Source organism: Oncorhynchus tshawytscha, linkage group LG17, assembly GCF_018296145.1.
Source record: "Oncorhynchus tshawytscha isolate Ot180627B linkage group LG17, Otsh_v2.0, whole genome shotgun sequence".
Lineage (NCBI taxonomy): Eukaryota > Metazoa > Chordata > Actinopteri > Salmoniformes > Salmonidae > Oncorhynchus > Oncorhynchus tshawytscha.
In genome coordinates this window covers 10,673,684-10,688,407 of record NC_056445.1, presented here as the reverse complement: position 1 = coordinate 10,688,407, position 14,724 = coordinate 10,673,684, and the positions used below count along the sequence as shown (strand labels likewise).

The window sequence follows — 14,724 nt, the reverse complement described above, 5'->3', positions numbered from 1 at the left end:
AGAAGTTACTGTGCCTTTCCAGTAGCATAATGGCAGCTGGTTCATAGAAAGTTACATTGTCAATAACTTACTGTCAGCTAGCTGCAGATGGGTTATTGTAAGATTCACAGTAACTTACTGTAGCTAATCTGTCACACTCACTGACCTGGTGGTCTGGCAGGAAAGTGGGTATTACAATGACATTCTGACTAGCTAAAAATGAAATATTGTATGTCTCTTTGGCATCACATGCACTCATGTTAGCTTTTAATAAGACTGGATAAGTGACAGTGTATAAACTCAGTGTTTATGAACAGAATACAACAGACCACATGAACTGGGACTACATTCCCTCTCATGGGAGACCAAAAAGAGCTAGTTGAAAGCCATGCCTGCAATATTCTGCCACTGCTACAGTATGCTGCCAATCAGCAAGTGATTGTCATGTTGTCAACAGGAAGTCAGTGAAGACACAGTGGGTTACTAGCATGTATTGCTAGTGAAAGCAAGTTGCCTGTAGGCTACTGACAACATTTTGCCAGTTAGTTATTGTGAATCTTACAATAACTTACTGACAAATGGTTTTCAGATAAGACATGACAAATTCACAGCAAATTCTGGCAACAAAATGCACACTAACCTCTTTACAGTGCAGGTCATTACACATTCTCTTACAAAGTTTGCAGGGCAGACAATGTTAGAGGTGCTCAACTTGACGTGGCATAACCATCAAACATTTAAACTTCTACTGATGGTTGCCACAAATACATATATATATATATATATATTTGACCATGCAACCCAAATATGCAAGTGACCCCTACAATGAAATTCTCCCATCTATCAAAGCACAATGATTGTACCTTATATTCAAAATTTTGGGTGGGAAAAATGTCCCATTATACCTGCAAGGTACCAAACTGTACCATGTGAGATCATATGTGTACCTGTGAAGTTTACATTGAGTTTTTTTGTACCCCATGGAACAACACTGTTCCCTAACCACAGCCTTATTCTTTGAGTGTGTTAATAGATATTCCAATCCATAAGTACAGATGTGGTGGAACTGCAGAAACATTGATGCACTCAACCAAGAGGTTCCAAGTTCAAATCCCCTAAGCATTCAAGTATGCTCAATACCAAATGTCCTTGAGCACTGCATGATTTACATTGATGTTATGTTGGTTGTGATAATTGGACAATTAATGACTTCATTCTGGGCAGAGTTTAGCAAAGATCCAGAAATGTATTCTTGCCAATAAAATCGGTCACCATGGCTCTTTCAGGCTCATAGACATAGTAGTGAAGCAGGGCATTTCAGGTGTGGTCACGGTACAAAATTACACAATACATTTTTTTACAGTAATTGAAATCAGAATACAGCAGCATACTGTCATTTTATTAGAAATAACACCTTCAAGTTGTTCAACAAATAGGCAAAGTGCAACACATTTTTCGTGCCAATATACACTGAGTTTTCAAAACATTAAGAACACCTGCTCTTTCCATGACATAGACTGACCAGGTGAAAGATATGATCCCTTATTGATGTTTCTTGTTAAATCCACTTCAACCAGTGTAGATGAAGAGGAGGAGACAGGTTAACGAAGGAGTTAAGCCTTGAGACAATTGAGACATGGCTTGTGTATGAGTGCCCTTCAGAGGGTGATTGGGCAAGAGGAAATAGTTAAGTTCCTTTGAACAAGGTATGGTAGAAGGTGCCAGGCGCACCAGTTTGAGTCAAGAACTGCAACCCTGCTGGGTTCCACACCTGTGTGTATCAAGAATGGTTCACCACCCAAAGGACATCCAGCCAACTTGACACAACTGTGGGGAGCATTGGAGTCAACATGGGCCAGCATCACTAAGTCCATGCCCTGAAGAATTGAGACTGTTCTGAGGGCAAAGGGGGGGGCTGCAACTCAATATTAGGAAGGTGTTCCGAATGTTTGGTATACTCCGTGTATGCATAGTCAATCTCCCATAGGTCCACAGACCTGGTGGCGCAGCACAAACTTCAGTTCATTATCAACCAAGAAGTTGTGAGTTCAAATCCCAGGCGAGGTTGATTCCCAAGTAATCAGCATACTGTCCTTTAATGTTAACACTTTCACTTAGCAGTAAAAATCTCTGGCGCAAACTGGAACTGTTTCATTTCACTGTCAATAATGCTTTTTAAAGCAAAAATATTCTCAATGACATTTGACACTTGGGTTTTCACATGCTAAAATGTTCATGGTATCACGTTCACATTTTGCATCCCCATGTTGTCACATGTATTTAACATGAGATCATGTTTTCACACGTGCTGACGTTGTCACATGGTCACGTGTAGTTTCCTGTTATCACGTCACTTCGTAGGTTGTCACATGTTATGACATTAACTTCAGATAAAAATCACATGAGATGTGAAATTCCTGTGTTTTTTTCACGTGAGGGATGCACCACATATTGCCCGCACATGGTAGACATAAAATGACATAGTAAGCGGCACCAGTGCTTTTGACATTAGAACTTTTAAACATTTAACAAATAAAGATATTCAGGGTTACAGTATATTTTGGAGTGTTATACATTTTCATAAACAATGTGGGATGGGAGTATCAAATTTACAGGAACTGGAGACGGTTTGAAACTGAGGTTTGAGTTTCAGCTTTGATTTAGGCTACAGAAAGAACCATCAATCTCTCCCTGTTGTGTTACACACGGACAGCTGAAGATAGGACAAGTTTGGCCTTCAAACATTCTTGGTTATAACTACACAGTACAGATATGTCTTAATGAGGTATCGGTTTCTTACACAGGTGAGCGATGATATGCATGTAACATAGCTGTGAGCCAGTACCATGTATCAACACACTTCCATGAACCGCAACAGTGCACTTTAATATTGGCAAATCCCAAGTCTTCCAGACATGATGAGTAGATTACAGATTGACTTCAGTGGAGTTCTCCTCCTTACCATAGATGAGTCTCTCTGATCTCAGCAATGACCTGACAGGCCTTCTGCAGAGCCTGTGGACACACAATGAGATACACTTGACTATGAAGCTTGTTGTGAATAATTCTACCTTTAGTGGTTGCTTTTTAAAAAATCTACTTCCTGTACCAATGTTTGGATGTGTGTCAATCCTCTCTATTCATGGTTAAGGTACCAACCTCTAGCATGTCTGCAGCCTCCTTGCGTCTCTGGGCCATGTCCTCAGACTCAGTGAGGAGGTCGTTGAGAAGACCAGACTTATAGAGCTGACCCACCAGCTCACTCTGCAGACTGTCCTTCACATGGTTCACCAGGAAGTGCATCACTGCTGTGGGCACGCTATTGTACGGAAGAGGGAGGGAGAGAGAGAAATCTGAGCTGCTGGCCTAATGGGAGCAAATACCTCTAGACTTCAACACTGCACAGAAATACAAAGGGTGGCAGGTAGCCTAGCAGTTAAGAGCGTTGGGCCTTTAACCGAATCCCTGAGCCGGCAAGGTGAAAAGAATCTGCAGCTCTGTCCTTGAACAAGCCAGTTAACCCCAACAACAACTGCTCCCTGGGTACTGTGGACGTCGATTAAGGCAGCCCCCCCAGCACCTCTCTGATTTAGAGGGGTTGGGTTCAATGCATTCAGTTGTGCAACTGACTAGGTATCCTCTTTCCCAAAGAGAAAGGGACAGCGTCAGAAAGCACCTGTCTTGGATGTTTTTCCGAACGATGAGAAAGTAGGACTTGATGAGTCTCTCGATGACCTCACAGTCACGCTGCTCCCGAGAAGACTACTTCCTGGCAACGGAAACAGGCTGCGGGAGGAGCAACAGCATCAGCCAATCACTGAAGAGCACCACACAGCATTTTGAAATTGAATAACTTTATTATTCGCTCACCACATCCAGCAGGTTGACAGCAAGACCCTTATGAGGGCTGGAGGGGCCAGAGGTGGGGGCCCCCTCGTCCCCTTTCTTCAGCATGCCTCTCCAGTTCCCTGTCCCCTCCTGGTCCCCCTGGGGCCCTGCTCCGGGAGCCTGAGGTTACACACACACACACACACACACACACACACACACAAACAATCAGATGTAAAGCCATTTTTTTTTACAGCAACTTGTGCCTCAAGGTGCTTTGCAGAATCACAATGCAAACCAATCTATTTAATTCAGAGCCAAACTCAAACGCACAGAGAGGGAGAAGGCAGAGAGGACATTGTTAAGAGAGGGCATGAGGACTGGGGAGCAGACTGAGTAGGGCACAGCAGGAAGCACGGAGCATGCCCATCTCATGCCCCACCTTGGCACCCTCCGTGTCCACAGAGGCAGGGGGCTCAGTAGGAATGGGAAGCTGGCCGACTGGACCATTAACTACTGACTAAAAGGAAGAGAAGAGAGGAGGAATGAGAAGGGACTTGTGAAGTCAGGAGAGGTAAAGAAGAAAAGACCAGGGACAATTGGTATTATATTGCGATTAAAGAGAGCTGGAGAGATTGAGCTTGGGAGCCATTTTGTTTGGAGTATTATAGAAGAGATTCAGAGTATGGTGGTTACCGTAGTTAGTTACCTTATCCCTAGGGACTGCAGTGGGCAGCTCTCTCATTCGGTTTCTCCTCGACTCCTACAGGACACAGACAGCACGGAAGAGAGTTGCATCCCTTTTACAACACACAATGTCCTCTGTTGCTCAGTTGATTCCCGGTACCACCCATATGTAAAATGTAAACACGCATGACTAAGTCGCTTTGGCTTAAAGCGTCTGCTAAATGGCATACATCATCATGTTATTTTTACATCCCAACTACTATCCTACAGAATTCATGTCAACAGAAAAGGTTGTCACCTCTATGTTGTTGTTCATGACCCCACAGGCATCAAGCAAAGTCAGGGTGTTTGGTGTTGATGTAGGCCAGCTCAATGGCCACCAGATTATGCACCTGGAACAGGAGAGTTGTATGTGATGTGATACAATAACCTGATGCAGTTGGCATACAAATAATCCACGTGCAGATTACACCGATTGAACCTGAATTTACCATCTCATTGGTGATAGGCAGCCTTTTCCTGAGCAGAGAGGTGACCACTTCTACTATGGCATCATGGAGCTTTGGAAATCTCAACAACTCCTATGGAAAACACACAGGCATCAGGTGTGTGTGTGTGTGCATAGACGTGTTTATCTATACATGTGGGGACTAGAATTCCCCACAAGAATAGTAAACAAACAAAATCTAGGGCCATTTTAAATGCTCTTCCTAGGGGGTTTAGGGTTAAGGTTAGAGAATTAGGGTTAGTTTTAGGGTTAGGAGCTAGGGCTAGGTTTAGAGTTCTGGTTAGGTTTTTGGGTTAGTTCAGTGCTTCTCAATTATTTTCTGTTATGCCCCCCCTAGGAAGAAGTAAACATTTTGCGCCCCCCAACTCGCCGCCGCGACTGTAAATAGTATCATTTGTCTATATAATTGTTATAAGTACACCTCTGCATAACATTGTATCCTTATTAACATTAAAGAAAACAAAAAATCAAAAAATAAAGAAATATAGATCAATTTACAACAAAGAATAACTTTATTAACATGGTTTTTTAGTCTGTAACAGAAAATACTTAAAGTGCATCAATTTGTCTGAAATTTAAAAAAAGAACATTCAATTCTTAATTTAAACTGTAATTATTTTTTGACCATTTGATACTGAAAAATAAAATATAATCAATAAATAATAATACATTCAAATTGATCAGCAACATTAACTCAGGAGCACAATATATGAAACACTTTGGCCTATAAAACAAAAATTAATAAAACAATTTGTGCTGATTTTTTAAATCAAAATGAGGAAGTCAGGATTAATGGCTACAATGAGCACATTTTACAGAGCACAGCTTTTTGAAGCGAGGTTCGAAGCATGATACTGCAACTCTCAGCTCCTGCTCAATGTTTAGCTGGGACCTGTACTTGGTCTTCAGTGCAGCTACAGCAGAGAAGCCAGTCTCACAAAGATAAGATGTTGCAAAAGGAAGAAGAATGCCCATGGCCCTCTGCCCTAAGAGTGGATACTGCCTCTCTACACTCAGCCAGAATTCACTCAGTGTCTGTGATGTGAACCTCAGTCTCAATGTGGAGTCAGACGTCATATCAATGAACTGGTCCTCCTCTGCAGAGCTGAAACCAGTTGGAGCTGGTGCATTGAAAGGATCTCTCACCCAGTCATATTGGGAACTGTTTTCAGGGAAGTACTTTTTAAAGAATCTCATCAGTGATGAAATATGCTCCTTAATATGTGGGATCACTTAGGTGGCATCATAGTCAGTAGTGTCAACAAATTCACACAGGTTCTCAAATGAATCAGTATTTCCTTCATCAAGTCGCCTGCCCCACATTGCAAGCTTTCGAGTCAAAGAGCTGATCTTGTCTGTGACCTGAGGGAGTTGTTTATCTTTCCCTTGAAGCTGTAGATTTAGTTAATTTAGCTTTCCAAATATGTCACTCAGGTAGGCCAGTTTTGCCAGGAAGTTCTCATCACAAAATGTTTCTGCGAGGCCATACTTGTGCTCCTGCTCCGAAAACATTCTTATCTGCTCTCTGAGCTCAAAAACTCGGGACAAGACTTTTCCTTGTGACAGCCACCTTGCTTCACTGTGAAACAGCACAGCTTGATGTTCAGCTCCCATCTCCTCATAGATAGCAGAGAAGACTCTTGTTTTTAGTGGTCTGGTCTTTATAAAATTGACTACACCTACAATGTCAGTCATAACCTCACTTAATTCAGAGGAAAGGTGCCTTGATGCCAGTGTATAACACAGTGTGTCCACTCAGCATTAGGTGAGGCCTTCTTGACGAGTGACCGAAGTCCTTTTCTCATCCCTGCCATGGTCCGTGCACCATCACTGCAAACACCAATGTAGTGTTCCCACTTTAGCCCATTCTCAGTCAGGAAGCAGTCCAGCATTTTGAATAGCTCTTCAGCTGTGGCTCTGTCTCTGACATATTTATACAAAAAAGTAGATCCTCACACAGGGAGTTTGTCATGTCAAAACGTACATAAGCGATAAACAAACAGTCTTTGTTGCTGTCAGTTGCTTCATCGAACTGTAAGGCAAAGCGTTTGTCTTTGAGTTTATCTACCAGCTGTTCTTTAAGACCGTTAGCAATGTCATTTATACGTCTGGCGACAGTGTTATTGGACAGAGGGATAGTTTTTAATTTTTGCAGCACTTGCATCCTCCAGCATGACAGAGACCATGTCTAATGCTGCAGGCAGTATCAGCTCCTCTGCTATAGTGTTTTTTTTTTGCACTGAGCAATTTGGTACGCCACCTTATATGATGCTAACAGTGCTCGCTGGTTTACTGAAGTAGCATTCACAAAGCGGGATGATTGTTGGCAATATTCAGCACGTTTTCGCGGAAAAAACTCAAGCGGCTTATCAGCGTGATTGGGGTGTAATGTCTTTAAGTGATGCCTTCATTTATTTGGCTTCATGCTGTCCGCTGCCAACATTTATAGACACAGTAAACATACCGGTCTTTCCTCGTCTCCCACCGTAATCACAGTGAAGCCAAGCGCTACATACGCTTCGTCATATCTCCTCGTCTCCCACCGTAGTCACAGTGAAGCCAAGCGCTACATACGCTTCATCAAACCTCCTCGTCTCCCACCGTAGTCACAGTGAAGCCAAGCGCTACATACGCTTCCTCATATTTCCTCGTCTCCCACCATAGTCACAGTGAAGCCAAGCGCTACATACGCTTCCTCATATTTCCTCGTCTCCCACCGTAGTCACAGTGAAGCCAAGCGCTACATACGCTTCATCATATTTCCTCGTCTTAGCTTTCGGGAGACTTCCGTTTGTCTCATTATCTCCGTCTCTCTCCGCCTTTCTTTTCATCCCTGTTAAATCTTTTTCCATGGTGTCTGTTATGGGTTTGTTATCTGCACTTCATATCTCCTGCTCTGTGCTGTGTGCTCTTGTTCGGTGCAAAAAAACCCTACTCCCTGCGGCAAAAAAAAGCTTGTTCCCCGGGGTCACACGCGCCCCCCCTGGCATCGCTCCGAGCCCCCCCAGGGGGGCGTGCCCCAGTATTTGAGAAGAACTGGGTTAGTTATACATGACAGTGTGTTGGTGTGTGTGTCTACCTGTGTGCTGCAGTGTTGGATGATCCTCTGCATCTCCTCATGGACCAGCTCTACACAGCGCAGGCTGGGATCCTCCAGTCTCTTCACCTGCTTCTTCACCAGCAGCTCAAACGACACCTCGGGGACAAACAGAGACGGACGAGGGCCCTAGAGAGAGACAGAAAGAGGGAGAGAGCGAGAAAAATTAGAGACAGACATGTACCATGTGTTGTTCAGACAAAGTAGCATTAAGAGAAAGACAGATGATTATTTATCCGTTCTCCAGGTTGAAGGTATGCCCACTCTTTAGTAAATACTGTTAGAAGGAGAGAAGAAGAAACTCTCAGTACTTCTACTCACAGTGGCGTTCCTGATGGCAGTCAGGATATCTATAGTGTCGAGTCCTCCTAGGGGATCCACTGACTCTAAAGTTCGCCCAAAAGTCTTGTGAAATATGTAACAGATTCTAGCACCACCGCATCTGCAAAACAAGAGGATAGATGAAGTTGACATGTTGTGACAAACATGATGTACTACTATGAATCAAAGGAATAGTGCCAACATTCAAATCTCAGGTAATACTACATGAAGTGCATCTCTGGGTTTTCACAGGCATTTTGCCCACACATTGGCACCTCCTTGTGGAATAGAGAGGGTACTACTACTCACAGCTCGGCCGTCTCAATGAACTTGGCCGTGCCCTCGATGGTGTGGCAGTACTCCGCAGCGAACTTGGTGATGAGCTGCAGCAGGGTGGCATGCTGGTCCTCAACGGGCTGGCCGTAGCTGCTTAACAGAGACTGGTACTGGGCCGCCAGCACGTTGATATGCGTCTTCAGCTCCGGTAGACAGTCTCTGATGTGGTGCATCAGTAACCTAGCAGGGACAGGAGAATTAGAATCATAGAACATTGATTTGAATGGGACTTGAATGGGAATTCCAATCTAGTAGTTGTAATTCTATGGGCACAGTATCTGAGACCTTGAAGTTTCATTAGATACAGTAGGTAACTGTAATGGGAATATTTCTAATGAATAAAGTTCATGTTCAGTTAAGTGTGACACTTACCTTTCTGTAATACACATGATATCCAGTGTTCTGTTTGTGACACTCGGGTTGAAGGTCACTAGACTCGATGCAGTATGTTATGGATTAAACTATCTGCTGAGTGATTGACGCCAGACTGGAGGTACAAGAACACACAGATTATTGTAGTATGGTCCGTGAACACTGTGATTCTGTAGTAGCTGACAAAGTCACTGGCGTTTTGTTTTGACTTCCTACAAGCCTCTTGGCTGGTGTTTACAGAACAGTTGTCAGCTGATTAGGATATACAGTGCATTGAGAAAGTATTCAGACCCCTTGACTTTTTCCACATTTTGTTATGTTACATACAGCCTTATTCTAAAATGGATGGTTTTTTCCACCATCAATCTACACACAATATCCCATAATGACAAAGCAAAAACAGGTTATATATTTTTTGCCAATTATATATTTTTTTAAATAAAGAAATACCTTATTTACATAAGTATTCAGACTCGAAATTGACCGGCGCATCCGGTTTCCATTGATCCTCCTTGAGATGTTTCTACAACTTGATTGGAATCCACCTGTGGTGAATTAAATTGATTAGAAATTATTTGGAAAGGCACACACCTGTATATATAAAGGTCTCACAGTTGACAGTGCATGTCAGAGCAAAAACCAAGCAAAGAGGTCAAAGGAATTGTCCGTAGAGCTCAAAGACAGGATTGTGTTGAGGCACAGATCTGGGGGAAAGGTACCAAAAAATGTCTGCAACATTGAAGGCCCTCAAGAACACAATGACCTCCAATGGCCTCCACCAATCTGAGCAATAAGGGGAGAAGTGCCTTGGTCAGGGAGGTGAACAAGAACCCGGTGGTAACTCTGACAGAGCTCCAGAGTTCCTCTGTGGAGATGGTTGTCCTTATGAAAAGGTTCTCCCATCTCTGCTGCACTCCACCAATCAGGACTTTATGGTAGAGTCGCCAGACAGAAGCCACTCCTCAGTAAAAGGCACGACAGCCTGCTTGGATTTTGCCAAAAGGCAACTAAAGACTAAGACCATGAGAAACAAGATTTTCTGGTCTGATGAAACCAAGATTGAACTCTGGAGGAAGCCTGGCACCATCCCTACAGTGAAGCATGGTGGTGGAAGCATCATGCTGTGGGGATGTCTTTCAGCAGCAGGGACTGGGAGACTAGTCAGGATCGAGGGAAAGATGAACGGAGCAAAGTAGAGAGAGATCATTGATGAAAACCTGCTCCAGAGCACGCCGAACCTCAGACTGGGGCAAAGGTTCACCTTCCAACAGGACAACGACCCTAAGCACACAGCCAAGACAACGCAGGAATGGCTTCGGGACAAGTCTCTGAAATATCCTTCACTGGCCCAGCCAGATCCTGGACTTGAACCCGCTCAAACTCGAACCCGCTCAAACTCTGGAGACCTGAAAAGTTGGGCAGCGACGCACCCCATCCAACCTGACAGAGCTTCAGAGGATCTGCAGAGAAAAATGGGAGAAACTTCACAAATACAGGTGTGCCAAGCTTGTAGCATCATACCCAAGAAGCCTTGAGGCTGTAATCTCTGCCAAAGGTACTTCAACAACACAATATGAATACTTATGTAAATGTAATATTTGTTAAACATTTTTTTTTTTTTATAAATTCGCAAACAATGTCTAAAACTGTTTTTGCTTTGTCATTATGGGGTATTGCTGTGGGGGGGGGAAGTACTCAATTGTCATACTTGAGTAAAGATACCTTAATAGAAAAGGATTCAAGTAGAAGTGAAAGTCACCCAGTAAAATACTACTTGAGTAAAAGTCTAAAAGTATTTGGTTTTAAATATACGTAAGTATCAAAAGTAAATGGAATTGCTCAAATGTACTTAAGTATCAAAAGTAAAAGCATAAACCATTTCTAATTCCTTATATTAAGCAAAGCAGACAGCACCATTTTATTTTTATTGACGGATAGCCAGGGGCACACTCCAACACTCAGACATCATTTACAAACAAAGCATGTGTGTTTAGTGAGTCCGTCAGATCAGAGGCTGTAGAGATGACCAGGGACGTTCTCTTGATAAGTGCATAAATTGGACCATTTTCCTGTCAAAATGTAACGAGTACTTTTGGGTGTATGGAGTAAAAAGTACATTCTTTTCCTTAGGAATGTAGTTAAGTAAAAGTTGGCAAAAATATAAAATAGTAAAGTAAAGTACAGATACCACAAAAAAACGACTTAAGTAAGTACTTTAAAGTATTTTTACTAAAATACTTTACACCACTTGGGTATTGTGTGTTGATTGATGAGGGGGAAAAACAATTTAATCAATTTTCGAATAACGCTGTAACGTAACAAAATGTGGAAAAAGTCAAGGGGTCTGAATATTTTCCAAATGCACCGTAAGAAAGGCCTTCTCAGCAATGACCAGTTAGACATTTTCTGTGCTGGAGGGGTCTTCCTGCTGCAACTTGTGATAAATCAGATTGATTTTTGATTGACTTTACCAGTGACTGCCATTCTCTTTTGTTCACCTTGAAATTCCTATTACAGAACTCCATGCTAGTAGTTGCAATCCTATGGGCACAATATCCGAGATCTCAAAGTTTCATTAGTTAAAGTAGATTGCACTTTGTGATTCATAGGTTGTTTGGCCGACCAGAGCTAAGAACCTTGACTGGCAAGTGTGGTTACAAGTCACTACTGTAGTTGCCACTACCATTGCTTATGTAATACCCAACTGACCTATGGAGGAAACAATAACATTCTCACCTGTTCAGAGTCCTGGCCAGATATTTGGTTCCATTTCGATTAGCGAGAGAGGGATACTTCTTCTGCAGGAAAGCATGTTCATCTCGGATGGCATCGCTCTCCGACTTCTTATTGTTGATGTCCAACTGACTCCTGCGTGAAACAGAGACATGTTGGCTTCACAATAACACAAGACAGATTTCAGCTGATGTTCATTGTATGTAAGGTAGAGTAGAGGCTACTATTGGGAGTGAGTGTAACGTGCTACAGTAGAGTATAACGCCAGACCTGTTGACCACTCCGATGAGGCCCAGTTTGACAGGGATGGCCCGGCCCATTAGGACGTCCATAGCATCAGTACCAGCGTCCATCAAGTCCAGCTTGGTCACCACCACCAGTGTCCTCCTGCCTGTGCACGACAACAGACTACAGAAATGAGTCCAACACAACATACTGTGCACACCATACACTTTTACCAGTCGCAGAGAGAGATAAGTGGCTGCCCAAACACTGGATGAAAATGAAACACAGGAGTGACTGACAACTGAGACTTTCTAGTGTATCACGCTTCAGCCAAGGTTTCAGTTGCCCTGCATGTCTGCTAGGCTACTAGCTTCTCCTATGCAGAGCAGACATTTAGTGTCTAGTTCATCTCCATCTCTAGTCACTGTTACCTTGGTGATGCCGGGTAGATCCACCAGAGTGAGGTTCACCACATTAGGAGAGAAGATCTTCAGGTGAATAGGCTCATCACTGATCCCCTATAGGAAATACAATGACAAACAATGACTAGCCTTGTTAAAATTGTTAGGGATGTATGATGTGAAGGAGATCAATTTATAAAGTCCTAAATAATTACACGGTGATCGTCTTACCTTGTCAGTACCTGAAATTCTTTCCGTTTCATTTCCGATTTCCCGCCTGACTTCACTGACGTCTGTGTAGATCTGAAAAGACCAGCTTTGTTAATGTAGATTTTCTTCAATCAACAGCACAGAAAACAGAATGTCATGAGTAGCAACACGTATCAATGTTTGAGATAAGTCATACCTTGTTTTTGGTGTGTAAGAACTTGCCCCATTCATCTCCTTCCACGCCTGTGGAATACAATAACACACGGTTTAGATACCTTATTTTGGTCAGGTGAAAATGGGGTAATGGAATATGGGAGATGTATCAATAATATAATGTATCATACATGCCATTTAGCAGAAATTATCCATAGCAACTTGCAGTCATGTGGTATACACATTTAACATATGGGTGGCCCCAGTGTGAATCGAAACCCACAACTCTTGGCTTTGCAAGTACAATGCTCTACCAACTGAGCCACACAGGATTACGACCATATAATTAGAATACTATATTAATAAGATCACAATCATTGAAGGAATAACCCTAGATAGACTACTTGTTCAGGTGTGGACGGTCTGGTCTACAGGTCCCTAATAACTGTCAAGGGAGGAATGTATAGGAAAACAGAAAACACCAGACAAGACCTTTACATAGCTGAGTGTGTGTCCACATTGTGGGGTCGGCAGTCAAAGAGATAGAGAACGTTTCAGCTCCTATTTCCAAAACAGCTCTCTCTGGGTTTAACATGACACAGTGGCAAGCGTGTGATCTTCACGACTTGCTGAAATAGGCTGGTACAATTGGTGTGAAGGGGTGCAAAACGCTGAGTCAGAAATAACAACATGAGTGGCAGGTCAGAAACAATGACACAAAGTGGTCTGAAAATACCCAAAGAGCAGAATGAGGAATCACACACACACACACACACACACACACACACACACACACACACACACACACACACACACACACACACACACACACACACACACACACACACACACACACACACACACACACACACACACACACACACACACACGGTTAGTGGTCAGTGTGGTCACATATTATGGCATTCCATCCCAGGTAGGCCTACATACCATTCTCATCTATCATTTTCCTACCATCTCCAGGATCCACGTGGACTAGCTGTAGGATGAGTGGCCGGCGGATCACTACACCTGTCCCACGGGGCAGCATGTCCTTGCCAAACAGGCTCTCCAACACAGAGCTCTTCCCACTGATCTGGAGACAGACATCACAGTATGTCACATCATGGAGTTGGGTTAACAGCTTTCACATAAGGACAGATCTGAGAACAGCAGTGTTACCAAATAATATGGCACATAAGGTTGTCCTACAGTTATTGACAGAGAGTTCTTCATAATTGCTGACAAAAAGCAGGCTTTGCCCGGGTCAAATGGAACATTCCAGCTGTCCACCAACACATGCACACCAATAATAGCCACACAACTGGCTCATGCACAAACAGAGACAGAAAGAGGTTTATTTTTAACTGCACCACGCTCACTCAAGTTCAATAGCCCATTTTCAGCAATCCTGATGTTTTGCCGAACATAATGAAAACCTCGAACACAAAATAGCTGGATAGACAACAATGTATGTAGCTAGCTATCTTTCAGTGTCATGTGAAGAGACTAGCAGCATAGCCCTATTTTGAAAGCTACGAAGGGGAAGGGTTTTACCTGGGTTCCAACGACTGCTATCTGCGGCAGCTGTAATATGTCTGCTCCCACCGTATTGAAGACATCTTGAAGCTTGTTTATAACGGGGATTAGGGCCTCCATGTTCAAGCTAAATTGACACCTTTCTAGAGAGATAAACTAATGGAACAGCTGTCCACCAGCTCTGTTAAAAGTCATTCAACGTCCCATAGAGACCATTGAAATAAGCCATTCCCACCAGTCTGCGACTGCGCTGTGTATTATTGGGACTTGTAGTCTTCCAGATTCCAAACGCTCTCAAATGCTGCTTGAATTTTCCAAATAGGACTGCATTTCCCAAG

The 14,724-nt window shown here is 43.1% G+C and overlaps 1 pseudogene; it reads right to left on the bottom strand.

The window, feature by feature from the left end:
* Positions 1-1,826: 1,826 nt before the first annotated feature.
* On the bottom strand, positions 1,827-14,620 carry LOC112216851 (annotated as a pseudogene).
* Positions 14,621-14,724: the final 104 nt, after the last annotated feature.